The sequence below is a fragment of the Plectropomus leopardus genome, chromosome 4 (assembly GCF_008729295.1).
Source record: "Plectropomus leopardus isolate mb chromosome 4, YSFRI_Pleo_2.0, whole genome shotgun sequence".
Lineage (NCBI taxonomy): Eukaryota > Metazoa > Chordata > Actinopteri > Perciformes > Serranidae > Plectropomus > Plectropomus leopardus.
Window position 1 is genome coordinate 7803588 of NC_056466.1, and position 22900 is coordinate 7826487.

At 40.1% G+C, this 22900-nt stretch overlaps 1 protein-coding gene across 2 annotated transcripts in view; it reads left to right on the forward strand.

The window, feature by feature from the left end:
- The window catches only part of tenm3 (teneurin transmembrane protein 3), a 266761-nt gene that overhangs the window by 18004 nt on the left and 225857 nt on the right, over positions 1 to 22900 (forward strand). The window lies entirely within an intron of this gene.

A 22900-nucleotide genomic window follows, 5' to 3' on the forward strand; every position in this document is an offset into this window, starting at 1 on the left:
ATTTTACACCCCTGAATATCATACGCTTCTAATAATGCATACCACTCTCTGGGGAAAAAATGCAGAGTGAAACTAATCTTTAGAGTTCTATAAATTGTAAAAGTTATTACATTACAAATAGTCATCATCTTATCATATACTATGAGGACACAAGCAACAAGTCCTCCATTCTCCTTCCCTTACCTCACCTCCTCTTCTCTCCTCCCGTCTTCCTCTCTTCACTTGTGTTTCTCAGAACCCATTTTAGGCAGAATCCATTACCAGAAGTGCAGAGGGAGAAGGAGCAAGCGAGTTAGATAGACAGAGAGGAATGGAGAGAGAGGGAGATAGTGGGAGTGTTCATCCTAATAAATTCTACAGCAGGGTTTCTCGGTTTCACTGAGTCTTGGGACCTTATAGATGATGGCCTTTTTACATGTGGTGACAGGCGAGGCTTCCACTGCAGCTTTGCAGAAACTTCACACAGTAACTCAGTGAAGATTCCCAAAGTACTTTGCTTTATCTATTGTATGCAGTAACACGCTGAACTCCAAATAATATTTGGATTTTTTAATGTTTCCTTGCTTTTCAGCAATGGTAGAACATGTCAGGATTTCCAACTCCCTGTTTTCTAACATTTCACTATAGTGTTAATAGGTGGCATATTAGGCCTGCCTGCTTGAGGCTTTAACCCCAGCTGTTTTATAAGTAGCCCTGGATCTATATATATATTTTTTTTTTTAAAATAGGAATAGCCTAATAATTTTAAAAAAATGTCATACCATTCATGCTCATTAAATAAATGTACTTCAGTTTCATTTCACAACTGTTAGCATAAATATATACATTTAACTTTTTTCAAACTCTAGTCAATACATTTATGTGTATATATATATATATATATATATAGATATATTATATAGATAGATAGATCCTTTGTGTGTGTATATATATATATATATATATATATATAATATTATAAAAGCTTGTGCATTGAACTAGAGCTGAAAGGTCATCAATCAGTTAGTCGATTAATAGAACTTAATCAGCAATTTTTTGTATTATTAACATTTTCCAAAAGATATACTATGGAAGATCTCCCTTAAAACAATAAGTACAGACTTATACCGAAGTAATTCCTCCCAATCATCATTTTGACCCCAATAAAAGTGTTTGATGGTGGATTTTTCTGCAAAAACTCTGCCCTCTGCCTGCATTTTCTTGTTCTCCTCCTATTTTCTGTGTTCAGGACACTCAGGGTCGTGTACCTCCACAGTTCTCAGGTAGCGACCAGGTGCCAGACCATAAGCAGCAGGCATTAAAGAGAAACAGCGTTGTTAAAAAGGCAGACATAGTGAGGCAGGGTGAATCTGGGGATGGCTTTTACTCTTATTTTGGTGACAAGGGTGTTTTCAAACAAGTAATTAATAATCCTGTATAGTGTACCTTTAAGTCATTACTCAAGCAAAATTGTCAAATATTCTCGAGCTTCTTCATTGTCTCAGTAAAATACATATTTTAGACTGTTGGTACCACATAATAAGCACCTTGAAGAAACTACCTTGGGCTCTAGAAATCTGTGATGAATATTTAAAAAATGTTTGAATTTTATCGACATTTTACAGACCACACAGTTAACTGATTAATTAAAGTAATAATTGACAGATTAATTTATAATTAAACATTAAACTAAAGACAGTTTTTGTCACATTTCAGTGGTTTAAAATTCTTTTGTCACCCTGCAGTTTATACTTTCTGTAAGAGGACTAATAGAGAATGTACTTGTGTAAGTTCCTCTGGATCTACCAGGAGGTTATCTGTCAAGAAAGATGAGTCGGTGTGTGGTTCATTGAATTTATTTGCTTTCCTTTTATTTTATTTTTTGTACCCTGGGTCTTATGTTATTCTTTGGGTTTGTTTTTTTTTTGGATGACAAAACAATAAGGTCATGAATCAGAGATTTCTTCCTGTGAATATGCCTTACAGCATGGTGATTTATGATACTCTGTGCAAACACTGTGGATGTGTTTGTGTGTGTGTGTGTGTGTCTGTGTCTGTCTGTGTCTGTGTCTGTGTGTCTATCTGTGTGTGTGTTTGTGTCGGATGGGAGGTATTGAAATATTCAAGGTGAGAACTGAGATCGGATATCAGGCAGATCAGGTTTAGATTGGATTTCATATCTGTCACACTGTAATGGGAGTATTGATGAAGTGTCATGACACAATCACACACACACACACACATAAGACCACACACCTACATGTATACGCATGTTCTCTGTCAGCCTCTTCTTCACTTTTTATAGAGCACACATATATACCTGTTTCTGTTACACATTGTTAGCCTATCTCTATCTTGCTCTCTCTCTCTCTCTCTCTCACACACACGCACACACACAATCATTAGTATGTGGTGCTGTGTAATAGCTGGATCAATAGCTGTGCTGTTCTTACAGGATCATTTGGCCTCTGAAGCAAATGCTCTGACAGCCACTACATCATTAGGACATTACCACTCTCCCGCCCGCTCTCTCTTACTTCCCTCTCGATCTTTATCTGCCCCTCTTTCTCTCTCCGTCCCTCATTCACTTCTTTCTTTCTCTCTCTTTTTTCCTTTCGACTCGTTACATCATCCGAACAGTGTCACTGTGCCCCCCTTATCCTCCTTCACTGCTTCCGTCTTACTGACGTTGCTCTCACACAGACTTGCACACGTTCAGTCCCGAATGCTCACTCTACTTCCTTTGTATTAGATGTGTATGTCATTGAAGATACATTAGGAGTCCGATGAGAACGGCAAACTGTTTAAGACAATGTTTTTTTATGCTGATATGGCCTTACAGTAGGTGCATCCCTGGCGACTGCTGAGATGCAATCCCTCTTCGTCACTGTGAAGGCATTCTGTCACTTGGAGCGATGTGGTTTGTCAGCAGTTACAGTACCATGGTGGTACATCAATTGTGCTCGTGCTAACAGAGATAATTAAATGCACAGCAGAGGGAGTTGAAGTGTTTATTGTATAGAAGGGACAGGTGTGTGTGTTTATTAGAGGCCTTTTCCTCCAGGGTGATTAATTCAAAGTTTGTCCAACCTTGCCATGGCCAATAGAGTTGTGTTGATTTCCAGATTTGCCAGTTTGGTCTAACCTTAAACTGGTTTGATTTTATGGACAGGCATATTTGTAATTAAAAAACTGTCTGACAAATTAAAAATAACCTGCCTGGATGGGAAGAGTGGCACAAGTTGTGTTTGTGTACTGGACAGTGTATGTGTTTTTTGGGGTGACAAGAGGAGAAATGGCAGAATTAGTCTCAAAAGTAAAACTGCACCAATTTGTCAGTATTTTGGATTTGAAGCCAACAAAATAAGTATCCAAACTGAATGCAAGCAATGCTGTGCACTGTTTTGAGCAGAACTTTTGTCAAATGGCCTGTTTCTTTTTATTTCTGTCACTCTCTTTGAAAGTGCTGCAGTGAACGAAGAGCCGCTGGTTCATTAAGCTGATATTAGAACTTATCTATGCAGTACCTTACTATGTTACAATAAAAACCAAAATAAAGTGGCATGTGGGTGGAGGGACATTGTCAGGGAGTTGAAAGTTTCTGGTAAATGATCTTCGCTAATAATTTGCTACTCCCTTCTGGCTATATTGTATGTCATTTGAGGCATATATCACAATTTAAAACGTGTGTTTTCTTTTTAAAAAGTAGCATCACAAACGTAGGGAGACATCAAGTGGGCTGCTCACCCGTCGCTGATATTTACTTGATTTTTTTTACATGATGTAACTGAAGTGCATATTTAACAGATTCAGTGTGGACAGAGAGCTCCAGTGTTACATGATGCAATGTTTGTGATAGTCAGACGTTTGTTTGCCGTTGTGACACTGTGCCATTATGTTTGACTCGGGAGCAGCTGCTGAGTCAATTCAGTATACCAATCAGGACCAGTGGTTGCTTACTATCAAATGAGTTTGAAAAACAGGCCCAACCCTAATGGCTAGTCAATATTACTGTCTAGTACTGATACCATAACCAACAAGAAACAGTCTCAAACTGATTCTTTTAACAGCCAGTGGAAAACCCAATGAGCATTTAGAACTTATATGTAAACAGCTCTTTTTCTTTCTTTCTTTTTAATTAGATAAAGGTGTGTCTAATTCAATGCACTAATTACACAAAGAAGCAATTTTCAATGTGAATGAAGAGATAACCACCACTCTACGAGTGTGTCACCCCTCCTCCCACTGTTTCTTGTTCTCACAAACACACACACACACACACACACACACTAGCCTTCTCCACTAACCGTGTCTGGAAAGCTAGTGATAGTGTGGCTGACCTCAGCATATGGGTGATTTTACTGAGAAACTTCACATACCAGTGCACGCCCGCACACACACACACAAACCCTTGTTTTCTCCCTATTTTCATCTCCCTTAGTCACATACAAACTCACACTCTCCCACATTGCCTTGTCTGTCCTTGGCAGCTATTTCTAGTGTCATATGGCTTCTACTAAATGTGATTATGACACTAACAAAGGCTGCTTAGCTGAATGTGTGTGTGTATGAAAGTGTGTGTGTGTGTGTGTGTGTGTGTGTGTGTGTGTGTGTGTGTGCGCGCGCGCACATGCAGGCCTGTTGAGTGGGCAGGCCAGTCTGTCTATCTCACAGCCAGCTTAAAACCACACTTAGTATTGTTCCCTGTCTTTCACCGATTCTCCTCTCACCCTAATATACAGAACAGCATCATGTAAACATGTAAATACATTTAGACTAATGTCATAGTGATCCCTTCTTTTCCACCTTCATCCCTGCTCCACTAACATTTCAAGGGTAATCTTCAATTTCTGCGAGGGCTGGTCTTACACAAACACTGTGTGTCTAGCTTCATAAAGCATGACAATGCTGAAAGGTCAGCTATGGCTGGAAGAGAGCATTGCAAGTCAAAACTGAAATAACAGGTAAATACATTGTGCTTGTTTGTTTGCATTCATAGGCCCCCATTTGTACCTTTTTATTTTTAGATTTAAAGAGATTGAAAAAAAAGAACAATTTCTCAAATGACTGAGCCAAAAAAATGTCCTTGAGGTTTAGTCTTCGTAGTGACTGAATTTGACCAGGCTTATTTCTGAAGAGACAGCACTTCTTTTTCCCAACAATTTACAATTTTCAGTTTGGCTATTTCACCAATAACCAACAGTGCATTTACCAAAAATATATCAGACTTCCCTGCCAAACCACCAAAGTATAAGCAATCATCAGACTTGCATGACTGGGGCACAAATGGCCACCAATCTATTAGTCAAGTCAAGTCGATTGTATTTATATAGCCCATTATCATGAATCACAAAATTGCCTCAAAGGGCTTTACAATGTCTGGACACCCTCTGTCCTTAGACCCTCACTTTAGATAAGGAAAACTAACACCCAAAATCCCCCTTAACAAAGGAAAACATTGGAAGAAACCTTACGGAGAGCATCTGTGGAGGGATCCCTCTGCCAGGATGGAGAGACATGCAATAGATGCTGTGTGTACAGAGTAGAACAACAGAGCAAAATTACAGTATACACAATCAGGAGGATACATTTATAGATTGATTGTAAACACGTACGAAGAAAATGAATCCGGGAAGACACTGAGCAATTTCCGGGTGTTGCCAAACAGCTAGAGCCTCAGCCACTCGACCTCCTCTCCACCATGGAGACCTGGAAAGTGGACAGATTACACAAACAGGAAGACATTCAAGCACACCATTAACACAGAATTAAACAAACGCCAGAGTCAACCTCCTGGAGAACAAATATCCAGATTCAACATGTGGACTGAGGCACAGAGACATGCAAGACATGCAGATGCAGTTTACAGAATTACACTCTAGTGTTGTTCCATAATTGCTATTAAGTGGTCTACTCACCCAAATTAATAAAAGCCTTGCAGATAGCCTTGGTTTTTTTTTTTTACCAGGTTCCGAGATCTGTTTCTAAGAATTATGCCTCTAACCCAACACAGCGGGGTTAAATTTAATTTAGTTTTTAATTCTCAAAACATTCAATATAATACGTAGACACCATTATATCAGTGAGGCTACTCTCTACCAAAGACATCCAAAAAGGGTTTTATTTACCCAAAAATGAATGAAAAAAGTTGCCGGATGCCAACAAATAGGCATCAAAATTTCTGGGCCCATTCAACATGTTGCCACTTTGCAGTGGACTTCCACGCCTACATGTCACACAGTAGATGTCCTTCTGTGTCTGCTCTTTACATGGTGGGATTACGCTGCACATGGTTATGTTTAGGCAACAAAAGCACATGGCAACCAATACTGGGACGTCAAGAAACGCACAAGCTGGCACGGATGGTTAGGATTAGGCTACAAGGTCATGAATGGGGATTAGGGGCAGGAGGCACACGGTGAGGTTTTTTTAAAAAAAAAGGTCAAATGAAGACAAAATTAACTACAAATTTTAAACTAAATGGAAAAGTAATGTCTGTGAGTGACAGGTTAATGATATTTAAATTGCGCCTCATTGCTCTTTTGACTCTTTGAGAGCTCTGTCAAAGACTAGAGCATTTTCCGCCAATTGTAGCCATGTAACTGTAATGTACTTGCTATAAGTCTTCAGTTCTGTGACGTAAGTTTGCTTTTTGTTCATACAAAACAGTGTAACTCAATTAACTAAAATTTTGTGACTGGCTGAATTTCGTCTCACGAGAGACTGAATCTTAAGGCACCATGGTACTGTTAGAGCTTTTTGTCAGATGGTCGAGACTGCCTACCTCCCAAACCTGTCGAGCACCTGAACACACTGAGCTATTACAAAACTGACAATCTGACATTCAAACCCTTTTGATTGGCCAGGCGTGCAGAGTTAAAAAAGTAAACATGGTTTGAACTTTTCCCTCTAGCTCCCTTTTTCATGTATTACACAACTATTTCTTTCAATTTTCATGTTGTGCCGCTGAGTTCAACACTGCGAATGCCTTCCAGCAGAGATTGTCTGAAAATGTGCGCCATTATCCCGGTATTTAAACGATAACTGTGTGCCCCTCTTCCCATGTGGGCTGGCATTTCAACTGGCCCTCCAGTGTGGCTGTTCAGATCAGGTAAAGACCATTTTGGACAACAGGTCACAGAAACTTTAGTTGAATCTGGCCCTTATTCTTTCTTCTATAATCAGCTGAACATGATCAAATCTAAGCATAATTAAGTGAGCAATACAGGTGAGGACTGAAAGGGACTCAGAGTGCAGTGAAAATATGCACTGAATGTGCTTCAAACCTCGCCAGAGTCCATCTCGGTACCTAGTGCTGTATATTAGGATCTTGAAAAGCGAAACACAACCAAACAAATAATAACTTCTATTACAGGATAACTTTGAAGCTGAATTAATGATTTGTCATGTCCTATGTCAGTGCAGCATTAAAGCAAGACAATATACTTGATATTTAACTTTGGTTCAGTCGCTGTTTATTCAAATAGATTTTCACAATGTTTCCCTTATAGGTTAATTTGTAACCATTTGTTTTTCAGATCTCCCCCCTTTGTGCAAAACTGACCTGCACGCAAATTGAAATCCTCAATACAATAGCAACATATAAAGGATTATCGTTAAAAGCAATCTTAAACATCATTGACATGTCACTTCTAAAAGCACCTCAGCTAAGGTAGGTTGGTGGTTTCCTTTACCCTGGCGTTGTGCTGTGTCTATTTCACGCATAATGCACTGTAATATCTCTTTCCATACATCAAGCAATTGTCAGAAAAAATTTTGACAATATATGTTTCTGCAAAGCATTTCCACGTTATTGTTATTGTTGGTATTGTAGCGGAAACATTAAAACTTTAAGTTTAAACAGCACTGTAGTTAACCTTTGATAAGGCTTAGGCACAAAAACAACTTGGTTATGGTTTGGAAAATCCCTACTGGAAAGCAGTGCTGTCTTTGTGCAAAAACAACTACTTTTTTGCCACCATCTCCACTAGAAAAAACAGAAACGGGTTGCTACAAACACCCACATTTGTTACATAAAAAGCCGCTGGAAGCACAGCAGTGACACACTAATTCACAATCTGTTTTGTTGTTGGTCGCTCCAAACAGTGGTCGTCAGTTTGGCAGACATTTCCTTTAGGTGACCATCCACCATCCCCTCTAACCTCCCAATGACAAAGTCAGCTGATACACTATGTCACTTTAGAAATGTTGATATGATACATGCATATGTAGCGTATATGTGGTTTGCAGAAACGTGTAATGCCAGCATTTTCTTCTGTCAACGCGTCTGTTACATTAAGGTGACTAAAGGCCAGTCATGTCATTGTGTGAGAAACTTCCAAAACTGTGATGGTGTGAGTTACAGGGACATATTAAGATAAAGGGTCTTAAAGTTCTTAGTGGATTTATTGGCTGAACGAATTTTGCATGGCTCTTAAATAAAGACAAAGTAATTACTGAGTCATAGATATTGATCAACAAACCCTATCTGCCCATCCAATTTTACTAGGGGGCAATAAAAACCTTTAGTGTTGCATTTTAAAAGGCTTCTAGTGGGGTGTTGGCTGGGAGGCAATAAACAGCCAGTAACCAACTGTGGAAGTCAATCTCTGACTGTTTAAACAAGACAAACCAGAGTAGTTACTCTGATCTGTAGCACAACTATCCACCATTATAGAACACTTGAATCTGCACAGTGTAACCATGTAAAACAAGAAACTCATCATAATACAAAGCTAAATAAAAGCTATAAAAAAACAAAAAAAACAAGCATATTTCCTAGCCTAAAGACTGATTAACATAATATATATTATCATACAGAGTTAATTAAAAATCTTAAAACGGTAAATAAAGTGAGTCCTGACTGAAAACCAAATTTCGTAATGTTTCTTTAATGTAATTCTGCACCGAAAGTCATTTGTCAGAGCTGCTTGAGAGTTAAGGGCCCTCTTCACATATTAAAATTGAACCATGTATGCACGTGTGTGCGTCAGAGAGACAGAGGGAGGCCAGGTTAGTGGTTTGAGCCACAGGAGGTTGCCAAACATGCTCACACACATGCATAGGGGCACACATGTGCAGCCCTCTCTGCTTCCATCCGCATCAGCGTGATGAGCGGATGGAGGCTTTTAACTAATCACATCATCTAAAAGGAGAGAACAAAGGAGAGAGTGAGAGAAGAACGGGAAGGAGAGAAAAAAAAAACCAAAAGCTTGCGTGAAAGGAAGGTGAAACATTTCTTATGAATGAGTCATCCACTTTCAATTACTCCACTTCACTCTGTCTCCCTCTCTCGGACCTCCCCCTCCACCACCCCTCTCTCTCAGGTCTTATCTCCTTCATATTGCACACTCAAGGTATTTGTAATCCGCTTATACTTGTTCAGCCTTCTTCTACATTGTAACTTAATATGGGCCGTGCCCCCTCAATGTATGTGTGTGTGTGTAATAGATATAAGGTAACAGTATTACTGTATTTACCACCTGCCATTGTGCATCTCTCTCTCTTTCTCTCTCACACACACAAACACTGACATAGATGAAGAATCGGGGGTGAGAAGTTCACATGATTGCTGTTCCTGTAAATGGATAGAGGAGCGGCAGTAGCTCAGTCCGTGGGGACTTGACTCGAGAATCATAGGGTTGTAGATTCAAGTCCCCACTCGGACCAAGTACAGAGTGTGGTCTGGTAACTGGAGACGTGCCAGTTCACCTCTTTGGCACTGTTGAGGTGCCCTTGTGCAAGGCTCCAAACTCTTAAGTGCTCAGGGCGCTCTACTGTGGCGAGCCATCATTCCGGCACCTCTCAGTATTTGATGAATGTGCCTGTGTGTGTGTGTGTGTGTGTTAAATATATGACAACTTCCCGCCCTGAGGGGACAATAAAGCATTTTTTATTATTAAAGGAAACAGATAAGATATATGCACGCAATATTAGCAATGGCATGCTCAAGAACAACCGGTGGAGTGAATAAGGTATATAGTCTATGGGGCTGCAAGTGTAAGAATTTATTTGGATACATTTTGAAAATTGAGCTCACTTCCCACACATTTGCCCAATTTCCTGACCTTTAATACAGAATTTCAGGTTAAAAAAAATGTTTGGGCATGTGAATTTTTTTCAACTAAAACTTTAATTTACCTAAGAAACTTAAAAAGTAAAAACATGTCTTTTTTTCTAATATATATTTATTATTTTATTAAGGGAACTTAGAAAGTTTGTACTTGTAAATCCATATAATTTTACCTGCATTTGGGCCATAAAGACAAGGAGAGCAAAACAAATAAGTTTAGAAAATGATCACCAATTTTTTCCTCACTTGTCTTCAAATTTCCATGGTCTAGGCTTTCAGACTCCCCAACTTTTTAGGGGCATTTCTTGTGTTTTGTCATGGGAGTTTCAACCTCTAGGGGTCACTAGCAGAGCTTACAGTAGCCTTTTAGTTGTGTTACAGTAACCATTAGCATGAAATTGCCAGATGAACACTGCTAAAACTATAGTGTTAATAGGACCTTATTCCCATAAGCCCTCTTACTTTGTGTCTTATCCTCCTCCCTGAAGAGAAAAAAATATGTTGGCAGTGACTTTTTTTATCAGCTTTACACTTCTTTCACAATTTTCAGTCAACTAGAAACTGAAATCAAGTCAAGCTCAGTTTGAGCTGGATGAACAGCGCCCTCTTTGTATTGTGTGATATGAAGCAAGCAAATCTAACTCTGGGGGGAACATGGCGTCAAACCCTCTGTGTGTGTGTGTGTGTGTGTGTGTGTGTGTGTGTGTGTGTGTGTGTGTGTGTGTGTGTGTGTGTGTGTGTGTGTGTGCGCGCGCGCGCTCTATAAAATTGGGGAACTCCTCTGTATAGAAAAAGCAAACCAGCAAATATCATTACCAGCTGGATTCAATCATGCCATGCTCTCATAGTCATGCTCTCTCTCTCTCTATCTATCTCACACACACACACACACACACACACACACACACACACACACACACACACACACACTCACACGCGTAGTCATGTGCATACACACAGCTGGTCCTGGCGTATGAGGTCTCTAATTGAAAACTTCTATTTGTTTATAACCCCACACTCTCTCCTAACACACAAAACACACACTCCCTACAGCTTCTGGTACAGCTTTACAAGCTGTCTGTGTATGTGATACAGAAAATCAAAGAGGGAGAGAAGGAAACTGTGTTTCTGTAATGCATTTCCAGTGGTTGTTTTAAATAACCTGAAATAGTTTCCATCTGCGCTTCTCATCATGTGGTCACATTACAGCTCAGGTCTGATCAAAATGAGTAGTTTTGACCTCCACAGAGGGCTTAACTAAGATTATTTTGACCATCTTTGCTATGGCACGGCAACCCACGATGAGAATGCATCACAATATGGTAAAAGTTTCTCAACCTTGGGTTTTGGACCTGAAAATAATTAGGTAGATTAAGAGTATGCGGAAACATAAAATCAGCAGCATAATTTGGCAATTTTAAAAGTCTTCATTATTGGTCTTCAAAATTGTTTTCTTCCAATTAAGAAATACCATGGGCCTCATGCGGAACATTTCCATATTCTTATTCTTTTTTTTTTTTTGAGGCTTGCTCTCATACGTGTTCCAGATTCACCAAATTCTCTTAACTGCACAAACCTGTGGCTTGTTTCAGCCTGGCCAACGTCACCTGTGCATGAGGTGCATATTTGCGATATTTAATCATCTCCATAATTGTTGCCCCTAAAATGCAGTGTAAGGCCAGCTGTTCCTTTTGAAAGCACTTTCATCCACACAGTCTTACCAAAAGAGAAAACAACAGTTGCAAAGTTGTAGAAATTATTTGTAGAGATGCTCAATTACATTTTTTTTCCTTCCTGATACTGATTCCAATACTAATCCTGTATGGATTAAATGGATTGCTGTCATTGTTGCACAGCATGACTCAAGTTAAATCTTTCATGAGTACAAATACATACAAAGAATGAATGCCACAGAAATAATCAAATTGCTGACATCTCTTTAATGTCTAATTTTAGACTTTTTAATACAAAACAATCCTCCTTTGCTGCTTTAAATCAGTAGTTGTCAATAGCTGCATAGAGAACTCGCTTTGTAGGCTATGTTTGAGGGAGGACAAAGAAGAATTGATTTGTGGGAAAACTGTTAGTTATTCAGGGTGTGAAACCTCTTTATAGTGTATTTTAAAAATTATGTGGTATTTGATTGGTGCAAAGACTCGTACTCTTGCGGATACCTGATCCAGCATTTTAGTCAGTATGGGAGGTGTTTGCAGTGCTGGTATTGGTATTGGAACAGCTCTAGTAATTTCATCTTCTCTCTTTACACTAACTTTCTAATCTTTAGTTTAACTGGTGTAAAAAGCCAGCAGCTGTTGATTCTGGATATGCAGTCTAGATTCTTGTTTAATTCCCGTCTCCCCTCCCAACGCACCGTAAGAAATTCAGTATTTTACAAACCTTCCATCACTGTCAGTGCTGCCTTTTTCGTCGTAATGACTGAAGAGGTCCCTCTGTCTCCTGTTTTCTCACCACCTCACAGTCCTTTCTTTTCCTCTCCCTCTCATCCAGATAATTCATCTTTATCTCTCACTGGTCTTTATCACTCCCTCTTTCTAACTCTTTCAGTATTTTCTTCTCTCCTGGGAATAAAGGAAGAGGCTACAGATTATAACGCTCCTTCTTGCTCCTCTGTCTAACATAAATACACACGCACAGACAGACACACACACACACACACAACACACACACACACACACACACACTCTGAAGGCTGTGTTCAACCATTTTTTCACTTCCCCCTAGGGAAATGACCAGTGATCCAATACTTGCTATGTGAAGCTATGTGAGAGTGTGTATGTATGTGTATGACTTTTTTCCGTATGTGTATGCTTGTGTCTGGGTTGGACTCTCTAGTATAGATACAGCAATGAATATGAGTATTGAATGCATCTCACATTATTACAGATATTTGACGTGTTTAAATCCACCCTAAAATCAACCCCTTTATGCAAAACAACATAAAACTTTAAGATTAAAATTGGGCATATTCACATTTATATTTAACGCCAGCAATGCTGCAGTCACTACAAAGTACTTTAATTTCTTTATGTGACTTAGACTTTTACACCTGTACATTCTGCTGATTTTTTAATTATTTGTGCTTTATTGTAAAATTAAATCACTCAAAAACATCCATAAGCAAGATTTATTCTATTTTATTTTATGTCTGTCTACTTTATTTCTCTTTCTCTAGTAATTTTTACACAGAGATCACACTGTAGAGCCACTATTAAGTCCTATCTTTAAGCCACCTTTGCATTTTTTATACAGAAGCAAACAACAGCAGCATCGTGCTACCTCAATGTGTGACTCCAGACAGCATGACGGCATCCTGGAATTTAAAAAGGCATGACGGCCTGATATATAATACAACAGTGTTGGCCTGCCATGTGACATATAACGGATGCATCAGCAGTGCTTTCTAAATTATAATAGTTCCATAATATGGCAATAGCAATCATTTATCATCCCGGTTATATAGCGAATAATCTCGTTCTCTCCTTTCAGGTTAAGGAGCATCTGAATCTCATTGTTTTTCCAATTCGTAGGCATTTTCAGCCGCTGTTCTTCATCTTTAAATAAGCCGCTAACTGCTGCTCGCTGCTTTTTAAATGTCGTGGCTGTGGTTTGCACACATAACATGTACTGAAAATGTCACACCCATCCCATCCATGGTCCCGTCCTGCCAGCTGTCCCTTATACGCAGAGATCCATTCTGCGCTGTTATTACCTCTGCTGCCACCTTAAAGGCGAAACAACTCTGTCCTCCGCTTCTGGGATTGAACCTTTTATTAAAAATAGTGACGCCGATTAACAGCATGAAATTCCCACCTTGAACGGGAAGTGTAAAGGGGGCTTCTGTGTTTCTTTGCCCTGTGCATTTTGCAAACACACACACACACACACACACACACACACACACACACACACACAAAAAAGAGCAGGAGATGGAAATTTAAACACTCTTTAAACAAGGTGTTCTGTTACTCACTACATAGACTAGCTGTAAAATTTATGTGATGTGCACCCTAGAAAAAGCTCTCTCTCTCTCTCTCTCTCTCTCTCTCTCTCTCTCTCTCTCTCTCTCTCTCTCTCTCTCACACACACACACACACACACACACACCACACACACACACACACGCTTAACCTATGCTAGCTGAGCATGACATTCAAGGGTCTCTGTCCCATGCACACACACACGTGGGCCTTCCTTTGAGATGGAGGGTATGTGTGTGTTCTGTTTTTAACATTTTTGTGTTTGGCATATTTTCATCATGTGACTCTGTAAAGGTAGTAATCTGCGTGGGTTTGTGCATGCTGTTCTTTGTGTGTGTGTGTGTGTGTGTGTTATAGTATGTTGTGTTTAAACCACAGGTGGGTAAAACAGCAGGTCGCCATCATTTATCCTAAATGGTTTAGTCCACCCCCATATGATCTTAGTCATCACTGTTATTTAGAATGGGTTGCGCAGAGGTTGACAGGGTAATGTGCGCACACATACACACATGTATACACACACACACATGTAGGCTCCTCTCACTTGCCCACACACACAGCTACAGGGTGCACTGGTCAAGATGATTACTGTTATTTTGTAGTCTGGCCAGGAGGCTGAAATGTCCAAACTCATAGTAGCTCACACACACACACACACACACACACACACACACACACACACACACACACACACACACACCACCACAGTGAGAGGGAGTTACGCTACGTTATCTCACCATCGACTCAAATCCCCTCATACTGAATGAAGGATTAAGAAAAAGGAGAAAGCTTTCTTTTCTTTTCCTCTCTTTCCCTCCCTTCTGCTGGTTTAGAGTTCTCGCCTCATTGCTTTTTTTCCTCTTTAATTCACCAGTTGGCTTGTTTAAGCCACTTTTTCTCAGTTTCTCTCCTCTCTCTTTGTCTTTTTTTCTCCCTGTGTCGCTCTCCCCCGTTTTCCCCTCACACTCCTTTCATTTCCATCTCTCTCTTGCCTTCTCTCTCTCAAAGGTTGTGAACTTGCCCAGCAGGGGTCCCATACAATGAAATGAAAGAGCTTAGGGACCCGTATCACACACACGCTCCTACACACATACACACATTTAAATGGCGGGAACAGCTGAACTTGCACTGAAACATACACACCTCCCCCCTCTGTCTATCGATCACACACACACACACCACACACACTTTGAAGGCCTATAGAGTCTATATTGTGTGTGTCAGTGGGGGGGCACCAGCAAATACACTGGTGTTAGAAAAGCCTCACTGCTGGAGGGATGAGGATTGAGGAGAAAGAAAAGAAGAGAGCTGTCCTGCAAGTCCCAGCCTCTCGCTCCAGCTTTCTCTATCTACAGGGAATTGGGATATGAAATAGGTCAATGGAAGACCATGTTTTTCTCACTGAAGTCTGTATTCAGTGTGGGGAAACATTTGGGAATATTGAGATTCAAATGTAATCTCTTCTTGAGAGAGACTTCCTTTTGAGACACGGACTCTGAGGCAGAAAATCAAGGATACAAGAGATGAGTAAAACACCTCACAGGAAGGTGAAAGCATTTATTTTCCATTGGTCAGGCATTTAAGGTCAAACATGCAGAATGTTATCATTATTAATTTTAAAAAAGAGAACTAAAAGTGGTATGTGAAACTTTTATTCATGTCAGGTAATCTGCATAAGTGCCAGACCTTTATACTGATGTGACCTTCATGTATTGAATGTTCAGTAACATATTAAGTGAGTAAATATTATGCATTACATGCATTTCTTGCTCCACAAACACATTCTTTATATTCAAGCTCTGACTGTGGCTGTTGTTGAGCAGTTTGTCAGCATAAGTGTGAAGTGGAAGTGTTACAAATGAGGACTATGGCAACGTGGAACTGGAAATGCATCACTATCATTGAGGCTTTACACAAGGGGAGATTTACGTATCTTCATGACAGCTGGAAAAGAAAAAGAGAAAATGCAAATTTTGGAAAAAGTTTGGACGAAGTTGGAAACTTTACATTTAGATATTGTCATGTAAAACATCAGCTTCTCATCAGATGTGTTCATGCTTGGTAGCACCACAGTGTGCAGCCAGACAAGCTTTTAGGGACCCCCTGCCTGCTCTACGAAGCACAACATTACATTGGTGGTTTAGTGGTAGAATCCGCCATGTCTTAAAGATCCAGTGTGTAGGACCTAGAGTGATGCACTAACTCAAATGGAATATTGTATATTAAGTATGTTTTATTTAGTATATAATGACCTGAAAATAAGATTCATTGTGTTTTTGTTGCCTTAGAATGAGCCATTGATGTCTACATAGTCAGCAGATCGTTGTCTATGGAAATTGCCCTGTTTTTTTCCCCATGAAACAGTTTTATTCAGTGTTTTTATAGCTTTAAATCACCTGGTCTGTTTTTTGGGGAGGCCTTTTGAAGAGGAAGAGACCTTTGCACATAATTTGACTGCCAGTAAAAACTTTCTGAACAGCTGGATCAGAAATAGGGTGACCACACATTAGCAGCTGCTGGACGAGTGACGTACCAAAAGGGGGGGAAGGAAAACCACTGATTTGTAATGTGAAAATGCTTTGTTTGGTGTTTTTTACTGGTTTTAATACCTGGTCTGTTTGTTTGGGAGAGGAGGAGGCAAGAAAAAAGTTTCAGCTGGTTACAATCAGCGTTCCTCACAGCGAGATACCACTGTATCCTACTAAATCTTACACACTGTTCCTTTAAGTGATGTAGCCTTGCAAACTCCTTCATCATGTAGAAAGACAAAACCATGTCCTTCTGACCACAATGCTTAATTGATGATTTGGTTTAAGGCATGACAGGAGACCCTGGCTTGTTTTACGGCCAAAGTTTGTTACCCTCTGTCATACGGATGTAGAACAGTAAGACCAAAGGCTAGAGCAAGCATGAAATCAATTAAGTTTGTACGACGTGTCGTATGACCGTCTGTCTGAAAGTTAAAGTGTTTATAGCTGTTCCAAATGGCCAAACTCGAAGGGGGAGCGTAAAGGCAGCTGTCAGAGAGACGGGTGAGGCGTGATGACGTTCAAATAAGGACAACAGTTCACACAGTCTCTCCGTACAGGCACTCATGGGGTTGCACTTGGTTGTAAACACAAAAAGTGACAGAGGTAGTTGATTGAAAAAAAAGACACAATGTCACACCTCTGCACATCTGGCTAATGCTGCGTGAAGTGGACGGTGAGGGGACTGCGGGGTGTCTGTTTTGAAAAGTTACAGAAGTTGCAGATTATAACTGATGATTTATGACGTTTATAGCTGACATTGGAAAGGCGTTTGGGGGAGGGGGCCAGAGGGGAGTGGACCCTGGCCAGTGAAAGACACATGAAAGCATTTACGATGAAGACAGACAGATTGATAGATAAATAAAGAGATGGAGACATGGAGATAGATCAATAGTCAGAGAGACACATACATACATACATACATAAGTTTATAGGTACAAAGATAGAGTTGTGGCAATTGTAAGGAAATATGTAATAAAAGCAGTAGCATTAAGGATTAAGGATAACGCTATACTTAATATCCCCATCTCCTTGCCAGTGGCCTTCATGCCAAAATCCATATTCCATTAACCTCCATGGGAGATGATTCTTACATCATTAGCTTGTGTGTATGTGTGATGATGATGATGATGATGATGTATAGGTTAATAAAATATTTAGACTGTGTACAGTTCTATCGGTCTTGACTAAATTAATGCTTTAGGCATGAGATTATTTATCTTTCTATTTCAGAGTCAAATAAGCTCATAAAATGGACTGCCTTAATTGCATGACAGGAAATAAAACATGCATCATACGTTTCTTTATTGATCCATATTAATGTCATGCTGTATTTTTTCCCTCTTTGCCCCCTATTTAATATCATTAGATCCTTTCTTGATCTGACGAGTTTTTATTTTTATTTGTAGAATGAATTCTTTAAGTCAAGCTGAAGTTAACATGCTTTCTTTGCTAAGAAATGTAAGCTATATGTGCACTGATTTATGGTCAAAATGATCATTACCAGAAAAAAAAACTTAGTTCATTGTTGTGCAGTGACACCACCCCGTACACTATTGTTCTCAAGGGGGCATGAACTTTCGCTACCCATTGTGACATAGATGCTTGGTGCAATATCTGTTTGAGCAGCAATGGTGGCCCCAGAAATTTTTCATTGGGGTGTCAAAAAGGGGCTGCTGAAAATCCTGCGGTGGCACACTAAAACCAAAAGCCATGACTGTATTCAAGGAATTCTATCATGCTGTTTAGGTTGAAAACTATGTCAGTATGAGAGTTAAGGTATCGAATACTGATATCCTTTTTTAATTTTGTTCTAGTTTGTACAGTTTTTTTCCAATCCAATCCAAATTTATTCGTAAAGCACTTTTGAACACATCAGAATTGACCAAAGTGTTGTTCATCAATAAAAAGATTTTTTTTAAAAATGCATAAATATCATAAAACACAACATAAAAAACTGTTTACAAAAAGGCAATAAAACCACAGGGTAAATCCACAAAACTGTCAACTGTCATGCAAGTTCTGAGAAAGCTAAAGAGAACATATTCGTTTTTAAACGAGATTTAAAAACAGGCAAGGTGAGGGCTAGTTGAATCTGGGGGTGCAGCTCATTCGTTTTTTAATGTACATAGACTAATATCAGTGCAGTTAATATCTGAAGTTAAAAAACAATCCTATTTATGGGTTTGCATGTGTTAGACAATTCATTGTTTTTCAAACAGGCTGGTTGTCCTTTTCCTTAAAAAGACAGGTCAGTCACATGCTCATTTATGTCTCGTAAGTTGTTGCAGCATTTTTTTAGGTTAACACCAATTGTTGCGCAGATTTGGTGCAAATTGAAGTAGTTTTTGCCACCGGATTATTGATTGAAAGAACCTAGAGGAACACCACAGATGCTGTGATGTGGTTTGAAAAACTATCTAAAGAATTCTAAGAATTGCATATTTCAGCTATTGGATGCTGAGCACTTTTGTTCTGGAAGCTGCTAAGAAACACCCTTATAGTCGGCATACTCATGGAAGTCATATATCCTCTGAATGCTTCGGGTCTCTTGTTTGTGGTTGTAAAGTTTCATGAAGCTGTGATTATTCTAGAGGTCATAATAGGTCATTTTATACAGTGAGGTCATGTTTCAAAAAATGAAGAAGGAAAAAACTACGGTGAAATGGCTACTGTGAAGACTACCAGTGGTCCTCTTGGGACGTTTTGGTCCTAGGTTTAGCAGCAGAGCGGGCGCTCGTTTTCACAATGCTCTCTAGTACATGCAGCTGTGGACACAGACCCAGGATGAGTCCAAGTGAGACAGAGACAGCTGCCCAGAGGAAGAGAGGCTTTGCCCCGGTCAGGCTCTAAGATAACGTTATCATCTTCATTCTTCTGTGGTGAATTTACAGCTAAAAACAACATATACGATGCAGTCTTTTGATTTTGTTTGTTATTTAGTGTCGCCAAAAAATGCTCACTGACACAAGTTAATTGGGTAGTAGTTAACAACTAATGCCCTATGGATTTGTTGAAAAAGGGATTTAAAAAATAGTGTAGGACATTTTTCCAGGCAGTAGCGTACATCACAAGTTGACAGCACTTCTCAGAGAAGCGCCCACTCTCAGTTGTCAGTCAGCAGATGCCAAAGGAAATGCCCACTCAGAGTCTTAAAGGCTTAGACGTTTTTGTCAAAATTAAACTGTTTCATCATCCCTTTAAAAAAATAAAATTGCTATTTTTTAATATATAATCTTACTCAGAAATTTAGGAGAATTTAGAAAAGTTAAGGGAATGCTTAATTGATTTATAACCTCATTTTCCTGTATGAGTCATTAGGTCACATAGTCCATAACGTCCGTAATTGCAGCAAAAGTGAGTTGTCCATCTCGTATTGTGTCACACCATCTGACCTAGATTTGCTGAAACCACAGACTGTAGAAACCTCCTCAAAAAATTTTAACAGTGCCACAAAAACACTGTGTGCAGTGTGCAGTCAGCATGAACAGCACATGGTTCTTGAATTTCATGGTAAAGCATGAACCCAGCCCTTCGGCCCATTACACGCTCAACAAAAGGGCTCATACTGTAACCCAGGTGTATGGCATACACAAGCCTTCTGCTTCCATAGCAAACACAGAACTCGGCTTCCTCGGAGCCTGGACGGAGCTTAAAAACCAGTAGTGCACAGAGGGGAGGCATAGCTGCAGTGGACGTTGCAGCATTCATTGTGATGCAAGTTTTTGACTGAGCGCACCTTAACATAAATCTTCCTCTGTGTTTCCCTCTGCGCTCCTCTGCGACTGCATCGTAAAGCCTAACACCTGCAAAACGTATGTGGCCTTCACGCTTTGTATTTTCCGTCATTTGCCTTTTATCACCCAACCCGAAAAAAAGAAAGCTATTGTCAACTTTAACCGGACTTGGAGTTGTATAACTTGTCAATGTCACAGCTTGTCCAGAGAACACCACACTCACTGAGCCTTTTCACTGAACTCGGCCTGCCTTGGTGTTGTTGAAGCGGATGTTTCTGTATCGACGCTCTCTGTGTGATCATCCCCTTATCCTCCGGTGGCATTATGCTCCGTCTCTTGTGCAGTAAAGTCATCCAAACTGAGCTCATGTTGTTCTGTCGATCCTCTCTTTGGAGAACAGGAATGGAGGACATTTAAGTGTTCTATAAAATGTTAGAGGCATTCGGTTACGTATGTGTACGTGTGTGTGCATGCTTGTTTGTGTGAGATAACACAGTGAAAAGGCTGCCCATGTGTGAAAGAATGGAATGAATGTCAATTTCCTTCCAGACGATATCCTCAGTCCCTTGTTACGCAGATATTACTAGAAGGACTTACAGCCATGCACGAACTGTATGTGCACATGTGTGTTACTGTGTGAATAAATTCTTAGGAGTGGGATTTATGTATTGTAAAGGTTGTTTTGTATGTTGTCATTTATATACATGTTTGTGAAAGAGGATCACCCGACAGACTGCTCTCTATGTTATTTTGGTGCATTGTAATTTTTTTTTCATAGTAACGTTTAGGCTTAAAAAAAGTAAAAATGTCATTTTAGGCTTCTGTTACATTTACACCCCTTCTACACTTACACTTCAATTAATTCAAAAATACTAGTGCATCATAGAAATAATCAGCCAAAGTTTTTAAAAAATTACGCGAAAAGGAGAAATATTTATAATTACAGAAATTATTTATACTTGGTTTTAATAGACAGTTGCTATAATATTACAAAGCATTTAAATAATTTACAGTACAAATTAAAATAATAAAATATAATTTCTCTTATTATTCTGCTAAAGAAAACAGAAACACACACAGCTGCAGCGAGCACTGTCGACTAAGGACCACATACGCCATTACACGATATGCACACACACACACACACACACACACACACACACACACACACACACACACACACACACACAGAGCTTTTCTTTGCTGTTTGCACTCATCACCATCAATCTTTAAACACACACATCCACACAAATACTTAACAGAACATTTAGCTATCCTTGTTCTTCTAGGTTATTTTATTTATTTATTTTTTATTATTTTAAATCTAACTGTCAGAAATGCATCCAGTATGACACAAATTGTGGAACTCCGAGTGTGTGTATCTCAAAACACACGTGTGTGTCCTTGTATAACACATTAATGCCTGCGTATGTCTGCCGAGTCCCTTTTAGTTAAGCCTAGTCTCCCCCTTCTTTTTCTCTCAGTACCTTTGGTTTATACAGCTGCCTCTAAACCTAACTACACACACACACAGACACACACAGACACAGACACACACACTCCACATAAATGTGGGTGTGCATATGTGTGAGTGTATGAGAGTGAGACAGAAAGAGGGAGATCATGTGTGAGCGGCTGAGAGGTGTAGTTTCTGTGCTATGAATACATATGTGGTCGGGAAATCGGGGAGATCAGAGCGAAAGAATGCAGAGAGAGGGGGAGTGTGTGTAAGTGAGAGAGAGAGAGGGAGCAAGAGAGAGGGAGTGCCTCTCGCCCCGGCCCTCCTCCACGTCTCCTCTCACTCCACACATCTACACCTCCAGCCTCCAAATGCCGAAATCCCCTCCCTCTCTCCCTGCACTCCTTTCCCCCTCTCACTCTCTTTCTCTCTCTATCTCACTCACCCCCCTCTGTGTCAACCAATCCTATTCTTCCATCGCTCCCTCTGTCCTCGCAGCTCCGCCTCCCTCCTCGCTCAACCAGCAAGAGAGCTTCAAACTTGCAGAAGCAAAGAGGGGGAGAGAGAGGGAGCGAGGCAGACAAGCACACACACAGCAGAGGTGGCAGAGGCAGGCAGGAGACGGCACACACACACACACACACTCAGAGAAGCAGCGGCAGGCGGAGAAAGGAAACAGAGTAGGGAGTAAAAGAATAGAATTCTGCATTTTCTTTAACTGACAGGAAAGAGAAAAAAGAGGAAAAGGAGGAGAGAAAGCAGGAGGTTTGTGGGGTTTTTCCTGCAGTGTTTTTCACTCTCCATCCCTCACTTGGAGCGCAGAGGCTGGATGAGAACAAGAAGTGAGAGAAAAGACAGAGGCAGTCCCACAGATAGAGAAAAGAGAGAAGCGAGAACAAACCTCAGAAAACAGAGCTTGCGCTTTTTATATCCTCTCCAAAGAAGAGAGAGGGGGAAAGCGGCGGAAGATAGAGACGGAGGTGTGTTATTATTTCCCCCCTCAGCTGCAGGACGACTCATGCGTGCCTGAAAGGATCCTATGTGTTTTTTGGGAGCATTAACCCTTTAAGCCGGGCGACACTGGAGTACTCACACGGACAAGGTAGACAAGTGAATTTATGTTTTTT